We start from the raw sequence: 12,010 nt of genomic DNA, 5'->3' as shown, positions 1-12,010 counted from the left end.
TTTTAATTCAGTTCACTTCAAGCCTAATTAACATCCAAAGGTCAACACAATGAAATAAAATTGGAAGTAAGACCCATGACTCGAGCACAGCATGTTCGACTTGTGGTGCTTCCATAAGCCCAAGGGTCCTGGCAACTAGAAGAAAAACTGGAACTGTCAAAGGCGATTTGCACTGCCTAGTGCCTGCTCTCTGAGCATTCTTTGTACCTCTAACATCACAACGGTTGTGGCTTTGCAATTCCTCTCATATTTTTACTTACGTCTTGGTTGCCTGTTTTTGCTACTTCTCTTCCTGTTTAATGGAGAGAAGCCTGAGGTACCTCGGACCAGTTTTTCTGTCCCAGCTCCTATTCCAGTTCATTTCCTCCACCCTGGGAAGATTCTTTGTGCACTTACTCATGTCATTCCTAACCTTCTGTCCATGTCCGTTAGTGCAGACAAGAGATTGAATATTCATAATGACATTTCCAATAAGGAGTATCCATCGTTAAAAAGCACATTTGCATAGTACATTGAACTAACGTGGGTCAAAAATTATTCGTGTTGAAGATGGATCCTTCTAGAATTTTTTAAAACAGATATTAAAAAACTGACCAGTTTTCCCATAAAGTAAGTAGCCTGTGTCTTTTAAGTATCAAGAAGCCTTTTGCTTCCACCTAAATATTTATAAACTCAGACTTCAGAGTTTGCCTAACTAGGTTTTATTAACCTCTGAGGAGTTACACTTATTAAAAACCTTAAAAATCATATAAAAATTTAAGCTGAAGGACTCTAGTTCTATTGACATCACCAGTTTCCCCACCATTACTCTACTCAGAGTGCAGCTGCCACACTCCAAAACTTTATAGCTTCCAGATGACCGGTTTTGTGGAAGTCACCCACCCCCTCATACATACACTCCTCCGTCCCCTAAAGGCAGCGTTTCAGTGCTGAAAAAAGGAGCATCTGGAAATGTGTATAATAGTTGCGCAGTGGGCTTTACAGAAAGGGTGCCTTGCCGAAGCAGATAAAGGTGAGAATATCTGTCCCTAAGAATTAGGGACAATCTGTTGTCAACTTGAAATATTTAAGTATTAATACAAATGTGTGGGACATACTGTAAGAAAAATTAAAAGCATAAATACATAATCCATTAAACACCTTTTAACCTCATGGGTCTTGCATCATAAATTGATAATATGACTTAAAAAACTTATTAAAAAAAATAGGGCCTTTCCTGCAAAAGTAAACGAAAGGAAGGCAAATCCCTTTGCACTCGTCTTTTGCATTCATTAGCATGTCTATCGTGGTGAGCAGAGAAAGGAAGCAGGTGAATAGGTACAAATGTATATATATATGTGAAACTGATTTATTCTCTCCTCGTGTAGATGTTTGGATAGGGAGTGAATCTTAGTTTGGTCACTTAGAATTTGGTCTCTGCAACATCTGCATAGAGTTGTAATCTAATCTTTCTCTGTTTGAGGAAAGAGTTACAGTTTTAGTAAGCCATTAATTTCAAAAAAAATTAATTAAGAACCTCCTGGAGTTCAGATACAGCATTGCACACAAAGATAAATAGGAGGCAGCTTTTTAACTTCAAAGAACCTATTTAGGCCAAGTTTTAAATTAAACCAGGAGAAGGAGTTCCCTACTGAGGTCCTGTGGGATACGTGCTTAACATTTAACCCTCACAACAGCGCTGTGCTGACGGCCTTAGGATCCCCTTTTGGAGATGAAGAAGTTAAGGTTCAGAGAGATTTAGGTAATTTCCCCCAAGTTCAGTTGCCCTGTGTGGCTGGAGACCCTCACATCTGTCAGATTCAGCCACAGTTTGCTTGCTCCCTGCTCTGCTCTCAGCCGACTCGCCCTGTGTCTGTCTCCTTTTCTCATCTCTACTCCTCCCTGGCCTTGGGCTCTGTGTTGGGGAGAGACCGGAGTAGGGTGGCAGGGGAGGAAATCATTTGCAACGTGAAAACTGCTCCAGGTGTTCCGGATGTGATTGCCAGCCTGCTCTCTTCTTCCAATTTGAGGATCTCCCAGGCAAGATGCCTTTTGAGACGCATCCCTGAGCTCATTTGTTGAGCCTGGTGTCTGGGCAGCCCCCTCCGAGACCTCAGTGGAACTCAGCATCTCTGTCATTCCAGACGTACGATTCTGCCGGCCTCCTTTCCTCTCTGTTCCATGCTCCTGCACGTGTCTGTCTTCATTGAACCTTTCAGAAGATTCTGTTTTCTGGTTCTCAGAGAGCTAATTCATCTTGTGTTTCTTGTTTTCGTTTCTAACTTAGTTGAGTAGTGAGTTTCATAGAAGATTGTATTTGCTCTCCAGTAATGCTTGCATTTTAAGATGTAACAGGAAGACAAAGTCTTTTAATATGGGATCAAAAAACAGTGCATAGCTTAAGATAATGATACTAAAATGTTATTTGTTATTAAAATAATAAACTTACAAAATATACAAGGCGAATGGATCTTATTGCTTAGTGTGTAGGATCCAAGAAAGTCTTTGGAATCATTTGAAAGTATTTTCCTCAGCTGTCATTCAATAGCTTGCTTTAATGTAATTTCAGATGATTTCAGAATACCAAAAGGATTATATGAAAGAAGAAAAAAAGCAAGGTGTTAATGTGCAATAAATAAGCAATCAGCCAGATTTATTCAGACAAAAACAGAAACACTGGTATTTATGCAGTCTATACACATAGTAAATTCCTCTGTGCACAATTGCATAACCAGTGTTGGCCCTTTCCCTGTTAGCTACAGTCTGAAGGTACATAGTCAGAGTCTGAAATGAGATGAAAGGACCACACAAGGATTGTGGTTTTAGAGTTTTTCTAAATAAATCACTGCATAACCAAATATGGTGTGTTAGGGTCTACAGGGAGGAAGAACCTCGTTGTGGCTGTTGTTGTTATTGAAGATACATACCTTCCATGTGACCGCATGACGTGCTTGGTTACTCCCTGAGGACTGGGAACGTGAACCTGGGAGCCCTTAAAGACTAGGCTGTTGCTTGACAGCTAACTTGATTCGCAAGTACCTAAGTGCCTTTTAAATTGGCACTTGAGTACTCTCATGATGATGTCTTAGCAAGTTATTGTCAACACCCAATTCAGGTATACAGATAAGCCGTTCCGGTCTGTGGGTCTATAACTGATAAATATACGTGCATACTTTGCCTTGCTGGCTTTCTCTACATCTCTTCTTCATCAATCTCTTTGTTTTTATTTTCTGACCCTTGTAAAGAGGTATGGTGGAAATGCATGGAATAACATAGGAAGTTTGCAATGTAAGTGTACACCTACAAGATGTGGCCTTATCTCCTTAAAACTTAAAACAAAAAAGGAAGGAGGCAGCAGAATGAGGTCTTCATCCACATCTGGCACCATTTGCACCACCTTATTTGTAACCCTTAATGACAGTGGCTGACATTTCTTACATTCTTTTTGCCAGGCCTAAGTACTTTAAGAGCATCAGCTTTTTTGATCCTCACAGCATGTTTCTAGCGTGGATACCGTCATCCCAATTTACCATTGCAGAACCCAAAGTAGAGAGGTTATGTAACTGGCCCAAGATCATTGAGCTTGTAAGTGGCAGTGTGGTCACAGTGTGTCCCCAGAGCCCAGACTCTGGACTGCACGGATGCTGCCTCTGAGATAAACAGTACGCTGTGCCCTTGAAAGAGGCTATGAAGAAGGGGTTTACCATATTCTTTTGAATCCCTAAAATGACATCTGACATGTAAGTAGATGCTCAGAGGTTTTTAATGAATAAAAATGAGTGAGTGAAGGAGGGAAAGAATGGAGCAGGAAGTCCCAACCATTCCCTTCTTGCAGATCTCCTCCTTAGTTGAGTAAGGCAGCAGACCCTGATACAGGGTTACTGTAACCAGAGCCTAAATAGCTGATGGCCATTTGGACCCTGATCAAGCAGTTGAAGAAAGAATAATGTTAGGATGCTTATAGTTGAAAACACATTTTGAGGACAGAAATAAGAGTGTTATGGAAGTGTGTTAGACTTACAGCCAGCCCACGTGTCCTCGGGTGAGTTGGACCCATCAGCTGCAGATTGGTCACGTGCCCTTCTGATGAGCATTCAGCTCTCGGCGCCATCCCAGTGGCAGCCACGGGGGGCCTGACAAGCCTGGTGTGTACTATGTGGCTCTCTCCGAATTCAGTCTCTGAAGTCTAGAATCACAGAGCTTAGGTGGGGCTTCCCCAGACCCTCCGAGGCCAATGCTCACTGTCACATTCAATGTACTGTAATTAAGACACGTCTTGCGTGTGTGTAGCTGACACTACGTTGTTACTTCAGTTACTGATGCAGGCAAGAATTTTTTTTATATCATAATTAGGTATTGAGAATAACTTGCTAATTTTTTTCCCCAATAATACCAAGCATAAATGCTACCTGAGCTGATTCTTAATGTCAGAGGAACCCTAAGGACAGGGTGCCATTTCCATTAAGAATCAGTTAGTTTTATAATTAAAGGTAAGATAAGGTGTTGGGGAGGGAAATTTCGGCTATGAGATATATATGACATGCCTATGATTACTCAACAAGAAAAATTCAAGAGATGTGGAAAGGTGTGTGGCCAACTTAACTGTGATACCTGATGCAAGAGATAAGAACTTCATCATGACTTTGAAGTCTTGATGTCAGACCTGATCTACTGTCTCATCTTGGCCCATGGCTGAACCCTGCCCATGTGACCAATGTGACCTGAGTATTCTTCAGGCCTTGCTATGTGCAGTCTCCTGCAGAGAGCAGTTGATGATTTTGATGACCTTGGGGATTTTAGAGCCAATGCCAGAGTATCACTTTTCAAGAACTAGGAACAACTTAGGTAATATTTTAAAAGGTAGCATTAAAAATTATACTCAGGTTGCCAGTAAATAAATGTCAGGCTTATGGTTGGGCAAATGTGTAGTTTCCTTTCCACTATGTCTGTTTCTCTGAAACCAAAGCAAAATCCGTTTTCTATCTCAGACAGGATGCCCAAGAGTTATTTGTAGATTGTCAAAGCTGGGTGATGAGTATATGGGGGGTCCATCATATTATTCTACTTCAGTACTTTTAAAGTGTTTTCCATAATAAAAAGTTAAAATAGCATCATTGGCAGAGCTGTTAATCAGTTACTGAGCTAAGTTTCAGACAGGCCTAATAATTCTGCTAACCTGGAATTAACTCTTAAGGTAGAGGAATAAGAGATTCATTGTGCATGGATTCTTTCCAACTCTGGATCTAGGACAGAATGTGATTGAACCAAAAAATCAACTATCTTCCTTCCTGTCACCTGGCTTTCTTGGATCCCTTACGTGGGGAATCCTGGTCCTACTTGGGACAGTGCTGAAGAGTGGGCATGAGGCATGTCTTGACCTGTGTGGCTTTCGTAAGCAACACCTCAGCATCAGCTCACCTGGTATTGCGTGCTGTGCTCCTCTAAAGGGCTGGAGCTGTCAGATGTACTGCCTTCCCCATCATCAGTCCTAATTTTCTAGAAGTACCATATTCTCTCCCTGAATGCTGACAATACAGTTTGAATCCAGCTGCCCTTCAGATGAGATTTCCAGTGGGCTGCCAGAAAAATCTGTACCAGGCACATATCTGGGTGGGAATTCTTTGAAACAAGAAAAAATGTTTCCAGCCCTGCCCATAAGGCTTCCTCACTGAACAGTATCTCAAATGATTAAGCTACTGCTTTCGTGGCAAGGAGTCAAACATAGTTTGGCTGACCCCAGAGAGGCAGTGAAGTCAAAGATGCCACAGGGTCACATGTCATTAACATTCTGGTACATAACAGGGATCAAAACTCGGTTTATGGGTGGTATTGCTTCAGTGCCATATATGATGCTATTATTAGTAAGCCAAGAATAATAAAATATTTGTAATATCTTAAAGACTGTTAGGCATGCTGTTTTATCCTTTAACTCTAAAAGTCCTGGAAACTAGTTCCATAAATGGAAATTAAAGTATCACAGTCTGGTTTTTGCTTGTCCAAATAAGGTCATATGTTGGGTAACAAATGCATAGCAAATGACTGTCTGTTAACCTAGTTCTTTAACCCAAGCATCAAAAATTTGTCAGTGATGAATTTTAACAGTATTTTGATTTTTCTCTGATCATTTAAAATGTCTTTAGATATTTAAAATAGCATTAGAATATGGATGAAATGGATGTAAAAGACATTCCTATCTGTCCTTAAAATATCACTTACAAACTTTTTTATAGCTATGCAGAAATATGTGCATTCCATATGAGTGGTTTTCTTTACTTGTTAGAGCCACTACTTACATTAATAGTTGAGCAGGTGTGAAAATAAATGTGGAAGTAGTTTAGTCGACAAGAAATGGTTGTTCTTGCTTTTAGCTAGAGGTTCTGCTGCTAGTTCTCCAAGTCTAATATGTCTCTCCTTGTGTCAGTAATGCCTTGTACTTTGTACTTGATTTTGGGTAAGACTGCCATACTGACCAAAGTTTCACTAATAAAAATGAAGGGTGGCCTTACACTCTTAATTTCCTAGATGATCAGCTTCATCAATGCCTTAAGTATTCAGAACTGTTCAGAGCTGGTTCTGAAATACATGATTAGAGTATCCTCTGCCTCTGAGTTTACAGAGTTCAGCAGTCCCAGCTGTTAAGTATGTCCCTATTGAAGTGGCATGCAAGGGGGTAAGTTACTCTTCATTTCCCCTGCTGTCTGCTGCCCATACCTAAAAGGGCATTGTTGCTGAGAATCTCATAATTTTCCTACTACGATAATAACTGCATCTAATAGATCAGACTTGAGCCTGCTAATTTTCATCTAATCAACAGAGGCAGGAAAACATAGTCTGGAATGCTAACTATGTGAATGAAAAATATTTAGTCATTCTTGAAATGATAGGAATGTTTTTCCAACAAGCTTAAATAAACACGATCTCTTTTGAGACTGTGTTAAACTTTTTTTGGATAAGAGACAACTCTTAGGCAACCGAACAGAAGTTAATGAAGGTTATTAAGAGACATGCACTTCAGAGAAGGCTTGCAGACTTTAAAAAGAAAGATTCCATCTTCTTTATGGTACAACCATTGATAAGTAGCAGAATTGGTTTCCTTTTAGCTTTTATCAACCCAATAGAAGTTAACATTTTAACTAGTAATCACACTGTCCGACTTTCAAGAGATGGTCTTTTTTACCTAAATATGGCTACATTAGACCATCTTATTTTGAAGTCCTCATCTTCATCTCCTTCCACCATTTTTCTCAGTTGTAAGGAATGGATTGCTCCCAACACGTCTTTATGTAAAACAGCTGATTGGACTTTTCATACGAAGCATGTTTGTTTATTCCCACCAATACAAGGTCCAGCTAGATAGTGAAATCATTTTTAAAAAACATAGCAAGACTTACATAGTCAAGTGAAGTGTTTTTCATTTCAAAATAGTTACTTGGGAAAGCTGTTTGTGTATTCCAGGAATACAATCATTCAGAATATTTTCAGTACTTCTCTTTTGAAACTGATTTGAGAGCTTGCAGCACCCACGATTGAATATCCTTAGTTTTGTAAACCCCTAACTTTGAAGGTTTATTAGACTGTAGGAAATAGCCAAAGTCATTCACATCTAAGTCTGGTTAAAAAAAAAAAAAAAAAAGGTGCATGATCTAGCAGGATAAAACTGTTCAGAGGAAGCAAAAAGTGACAGTAAAATAAAGGCACTTTGTCTTCTATGACATAGTAATTTGCTCTGAAAGCAACGATGAAGAGAAGTTTCAAATAGAATTTTAACATGAACAGCATTTCAACATAAGAATATAGCCTCCCAAAGTGAGTACTTTTATCAGTAACACTTACTTGTAAGTATAACTTCTGGTGTGTTTATAAGAAAAAAAATCAATTCACCTACTACATAGTATTTTTATGACTTCTAGGGACTAGAGGCATATATTGAAGTGGTCGTAGATTACAACATTTTTGTGAAATTGCAGGTACTCCATGCAAACATATTTCTGAATAAATTATACTAAAATAATTTGCATATAGAAATAACTCTTTTAAAATAGGTGATCCCAATGTAATTTATTTTTAATATTTCAGTTTTCTGATTCCACTTCTGATTGTACCATTTTTAACTGTTTTGATATCTTATAAGAACAAAATGATTTCACATTGTTTAGTACATGAGGATTAGCATTGCAGATAGTGAACAAATCCAGTGAATCAATGTTAAAGACCCCATGAGAGCTATTTTCTGTGCTGTGTCTGATTATTGAAGATAAAATGTCACACAAATGTATAAAATATCTGCTGAAATATTATTGTAAAATACTAGGACAGACTAAAGGACTAGAAATGTCCATTAAAGAACATCTCTTGCATATTTTGCAGCAACATAGTGAAACACAACTAAGAGTCCTCTAGAAAATTCTGAGGCCAAGTACTTGGTCCTGTGGACCCCGAGAGGCATGTAGCTTTCACGTTGGCTGCTGGAGCCAACTGAGAGTTGGGATTGTAAACCACCTCCTCAACCAGACCTCACAGCATGCAGTCTGTGTGCTGACCTCCTCTCTGGGTACTGCTTGTTCTTTTCTACTTAAAATTTGCCTAGTCCTCCATTTCCTTACTATAAAAAAGTATTCATTCATGATATAATTTGAGGCTGCCTTGGCTCTATTTTGGAATCATAGGAGGTATATTTATATGCTTGTTTCTGTAGTCAGTGCCTACCAGTTGCTGTGCTTGTGCCTTGCACTGTGGTCAAGGCTGCCTTAGTTTGACCATCAGTAGGAAGGCAAGAAATCATGTTCTTCTTCACCTTCGTTGGACAGCTATTGCCCTGCATATCGGGTCACTTTAAAAACAATCCAGGAAGTCTCTGTTTGTTAGGGAAGCTAAAATATGTTCAGAGATAATAAGCTGTCAGTTTGGGATAGTCTCATGCCTTGGATACTGAGAAGGGTCGGCAAGCTCAGATCTTTTCAAAACCGTAAAGCTCTCATCCTTACTGGGAATCAAGTTTTCATGAGATTGCATGGAGATTTTATGCCAGATGAATTGCATAGGGGGTGCTCCACAGTCCTGTGACAGAGATATTGAGAACATTATTCTTTGCATGAAATGCCCCCAGTATTATTCTTATGAAAGTACTGGTTGAACTTTCTCTTCTTGTTAACATAAGTTTGAGATCATTGACTAAGACTAAGATTTGCTGATCAAAGACAGTTTTTAGAGATGGGTCCTCTGTATCTTTTTTCAACTTGAGAACCACAGTACTAGTGGCAAAGATACCATAGTCGTATAAATGATACTGTGATGAGTTTGCCCTTGTCCCTAAAGATCCAGCAAAGCCCCCATCATGAGAGAAGAAGAACAAGGGCAGCCAGACACACAGAATCATTGTTTCAACTCACATTGGATAAGCTGATTACTAAGAGATTTCTGTTCTCTTGGAGACACCATAGACGTAGTCAAAATGTGCAACAATGATGTCAGACTGCTACTCAGCAAATGTGAAAGGCGCCACTGACTGGTCACTAACATGCTCCAAAGCTTACCAGACCATATGAAAAGACAGCTCAAACCTACCGACATCTCAGATGCTTTTCATGTTATCAGTGGAGATGGAAAATGATGCTTAAGTTACAATGGACCGGATTCAGAGTGCCGAACCAATTGTCATGCCATTTATCAGTTGAACTTTTGAAGCCTGTGAAAGGGCTCAATGTGAGACCCTCTGAGCAGGCGGGAGCATCACTACATCAGTGGTTATCACAACAAGTAGTATTCACGTAACCCCTGGAATTTATAGAATAGTCTCTCTTTCTCCTTTTTACAATCTTATTTGAATCTTATAGGAATGTGGTGAGGTAGAAATAATGAGTATTCCTATTTTCTGGAAGCCCAGAGAGGTCCATCATCACATGTTAGATAATGAGAGAGCAGAGACTCAAGCTCAGTTTTCTGGCTCCAAATCCGTGACCTTGGCCCTGCTTCCCTGTAGACCCCCCCATTGTGAGAAGAGAGAAGATGCGGAAAATCAGACAGTGAATATGAAAGTGCTTGATCATCATGGCTTAGATTCAAAAGCCATTCTTGCTCCTGGCTCCATCCTCGTTGTTGAGACCCAGTTACTGTTATTCCGACCTCGGTGGCCTCGCCTTTGATCCCGGCTTCTTTCCCTGAGCCTCTGCCTAGAATTTTGACCTTACTGTTTGACCTCTGGGAAAGCTGTTTCCTGCTCCCATTTGTTCATTCCTGCTTCCCCCACCTAGGGACACAGCTCAGTCCAAGAGCCCTGACCTGCTCTCCCTGTTTTCTCAGGCTTGAGTTCTGCCCAGCTTCGGTCACATCCAGCCAAACTCCAGGCCCTGGTCCCTGACCGTTGGCACTGAAGTCCCCACTGAGTAAAGTAAATGCCCAGCCTCCCTCAGTCTGGTAGGCACTGGGATACCATCACCAGCACTTGTGCATTCTAGTCTGGCCTCTTCCTCGTCTCCCTCTGAGCCTTGCCAGTCTTTGATTAATCAGGCGGCAAATTTGCTGAGCAGTCAGCAAAAGTACCCATACTTTATGCAGTAGAAGAGTTCCTGAGTTGAATGAGTGCCCAGCTATTTTCAGCACTATTATAATAACACTTTTTCATTTGGCATCATCAAAGAATGGGATAGTTCCAAAAGTGAATTCTCCAGATAATTGAGATTTGGGGTATCAGATTTAATGTTAAGGAGTTTGATGGGAGGCCTCCTATAATGCTTTGTGTACTTTTATGCCTTCTTAAGCTGAAGATGTAGATCATATTTTCACCCATTTCAGGATACTGGGTGTCAACCCTGAGTATCTCATTTTGGACTGCTTGGATTTTGGAGATTTTGACTCAGTTTTCACTATTATAAGTGTGTCAAGCTTACAACAGCCTTCAGATTTGGTTTGCTGCTTCGGTGATACTCATTAATTGAGTGCCTACTATGTGCAAAGGACTGCCGCAGTGACTGCCCAGTCCTCTAAAAGTTAGTAAATTAGAGATTCAGCCTTTTAGGGATAACATGTCCTGACTTTAGGTACTTAGATGTCTTTTTTCCTCCTTGTTCATTCATTGAGCAATATTATAGATCAAATACTGTGCTAGGTACTGAGGTTAGCAGTGAATGAAGTATTGTCCCTAACATGGTAGACCCTTCCTCCCTGGTTCTCAGTTATTTCCCAAAAAGTTGGGTTGAGATTACTAGAACTCTGATCATTTGGCCCACTCCCCCCCCCCCAAATTGAATGTAACTATTAAAATGGGCACACACACAAATACACATACATCTGAATATGGCACATTTTTTCCAGTTAAAGGCTACCAAGATGTATTCCATGAAAATTAACAATAAAAAGAATGGTAATAATAAAAATATAAGACAAGTGTAAATGGTCTAGATTATTCTTGGAATCCAGTGATAATTTTTGTGAGCTGTGACAAGCTGAATTCTTGGAAAAAGATATTCTACTCTATATAAAAATTTTTTTTAATTTTTCTTTTGTGGTCTTTTAATAATCTCATAATCATACTGCCATCTTTTCCTATTAAATATGAGATTGGTAAAAGAAGAAAAATATATCCAACAGCCAAAATTCCTTAGAAAAAGCATACAAAGTTAATAAATAGGTCTAAAATAAATATATGGTTGCTTCTCTATCTGATCGCAAAATAATACAAATCTTGGGAACATTTTCACACCATTCATTTTAAAATAAGAAACTGCTCTGAGATAAGTACTTCAGAAATTACAAGGATGTAGGTGTTGTTATGAGAAATATATACAAAGGAAAAAAGGATAACTAAATGTGTAGTGGCTGAAAGAATTTGAAAACTCCAACTGTAGATTTTTTTCCATGACTTAATGAGACTTTCTTAAGTACACATTCATACCCGATGGAAATTCCCACTTCCAGATTAGGGAATTTTTGTATCCTTGGTGGTTTTTGTTTTGTTTCGTTTTTTCCTTGTTGTCTACGTTAATAGTTTTCCCTGTAACTTCATTTGGGAAAAATTTCATCTTCATTGTACTTC

General features: G+C 39.4%; 1 protein-coding gene across 2 annotated transcripts in view; it reads left to right on the top strand.

Moving 5' to 3' along the window:
• The window catches only part of CRIM1 (cysteine rich transmembrane BMP regulator 1 (chordin-like)), a 192,969-nt gene that overhangs the window by 123,789 nt on the left and 57,170 nt on the right, over nt 1-12,010 (top strand). The gene's annotated exons all lie outside the window — the stretch shown is intronic.

Source organism: Propithecus coquereli, unplaced genomic scaffold (assembly GCF_000956105.1).
Source record: "Propithecus coquereli isolate 6110/MARCELLA unplaced genomic scaffold, Pcoq_1.0 Scaffold43, whole genome shotgun sequence".
Classification (NCBI taxonomy): domain Eukaryota; kingdom Metazoa; phylum Chordata; class Mammalia; order Primates; family Indriidae; genus Propithecus; species Propithecus coquereli.
The sequence above is the reverse complement of the archived record's forward strand: the minus strand, read 5'-3'. Positions and strand labels throughout refer to the sequence as shown.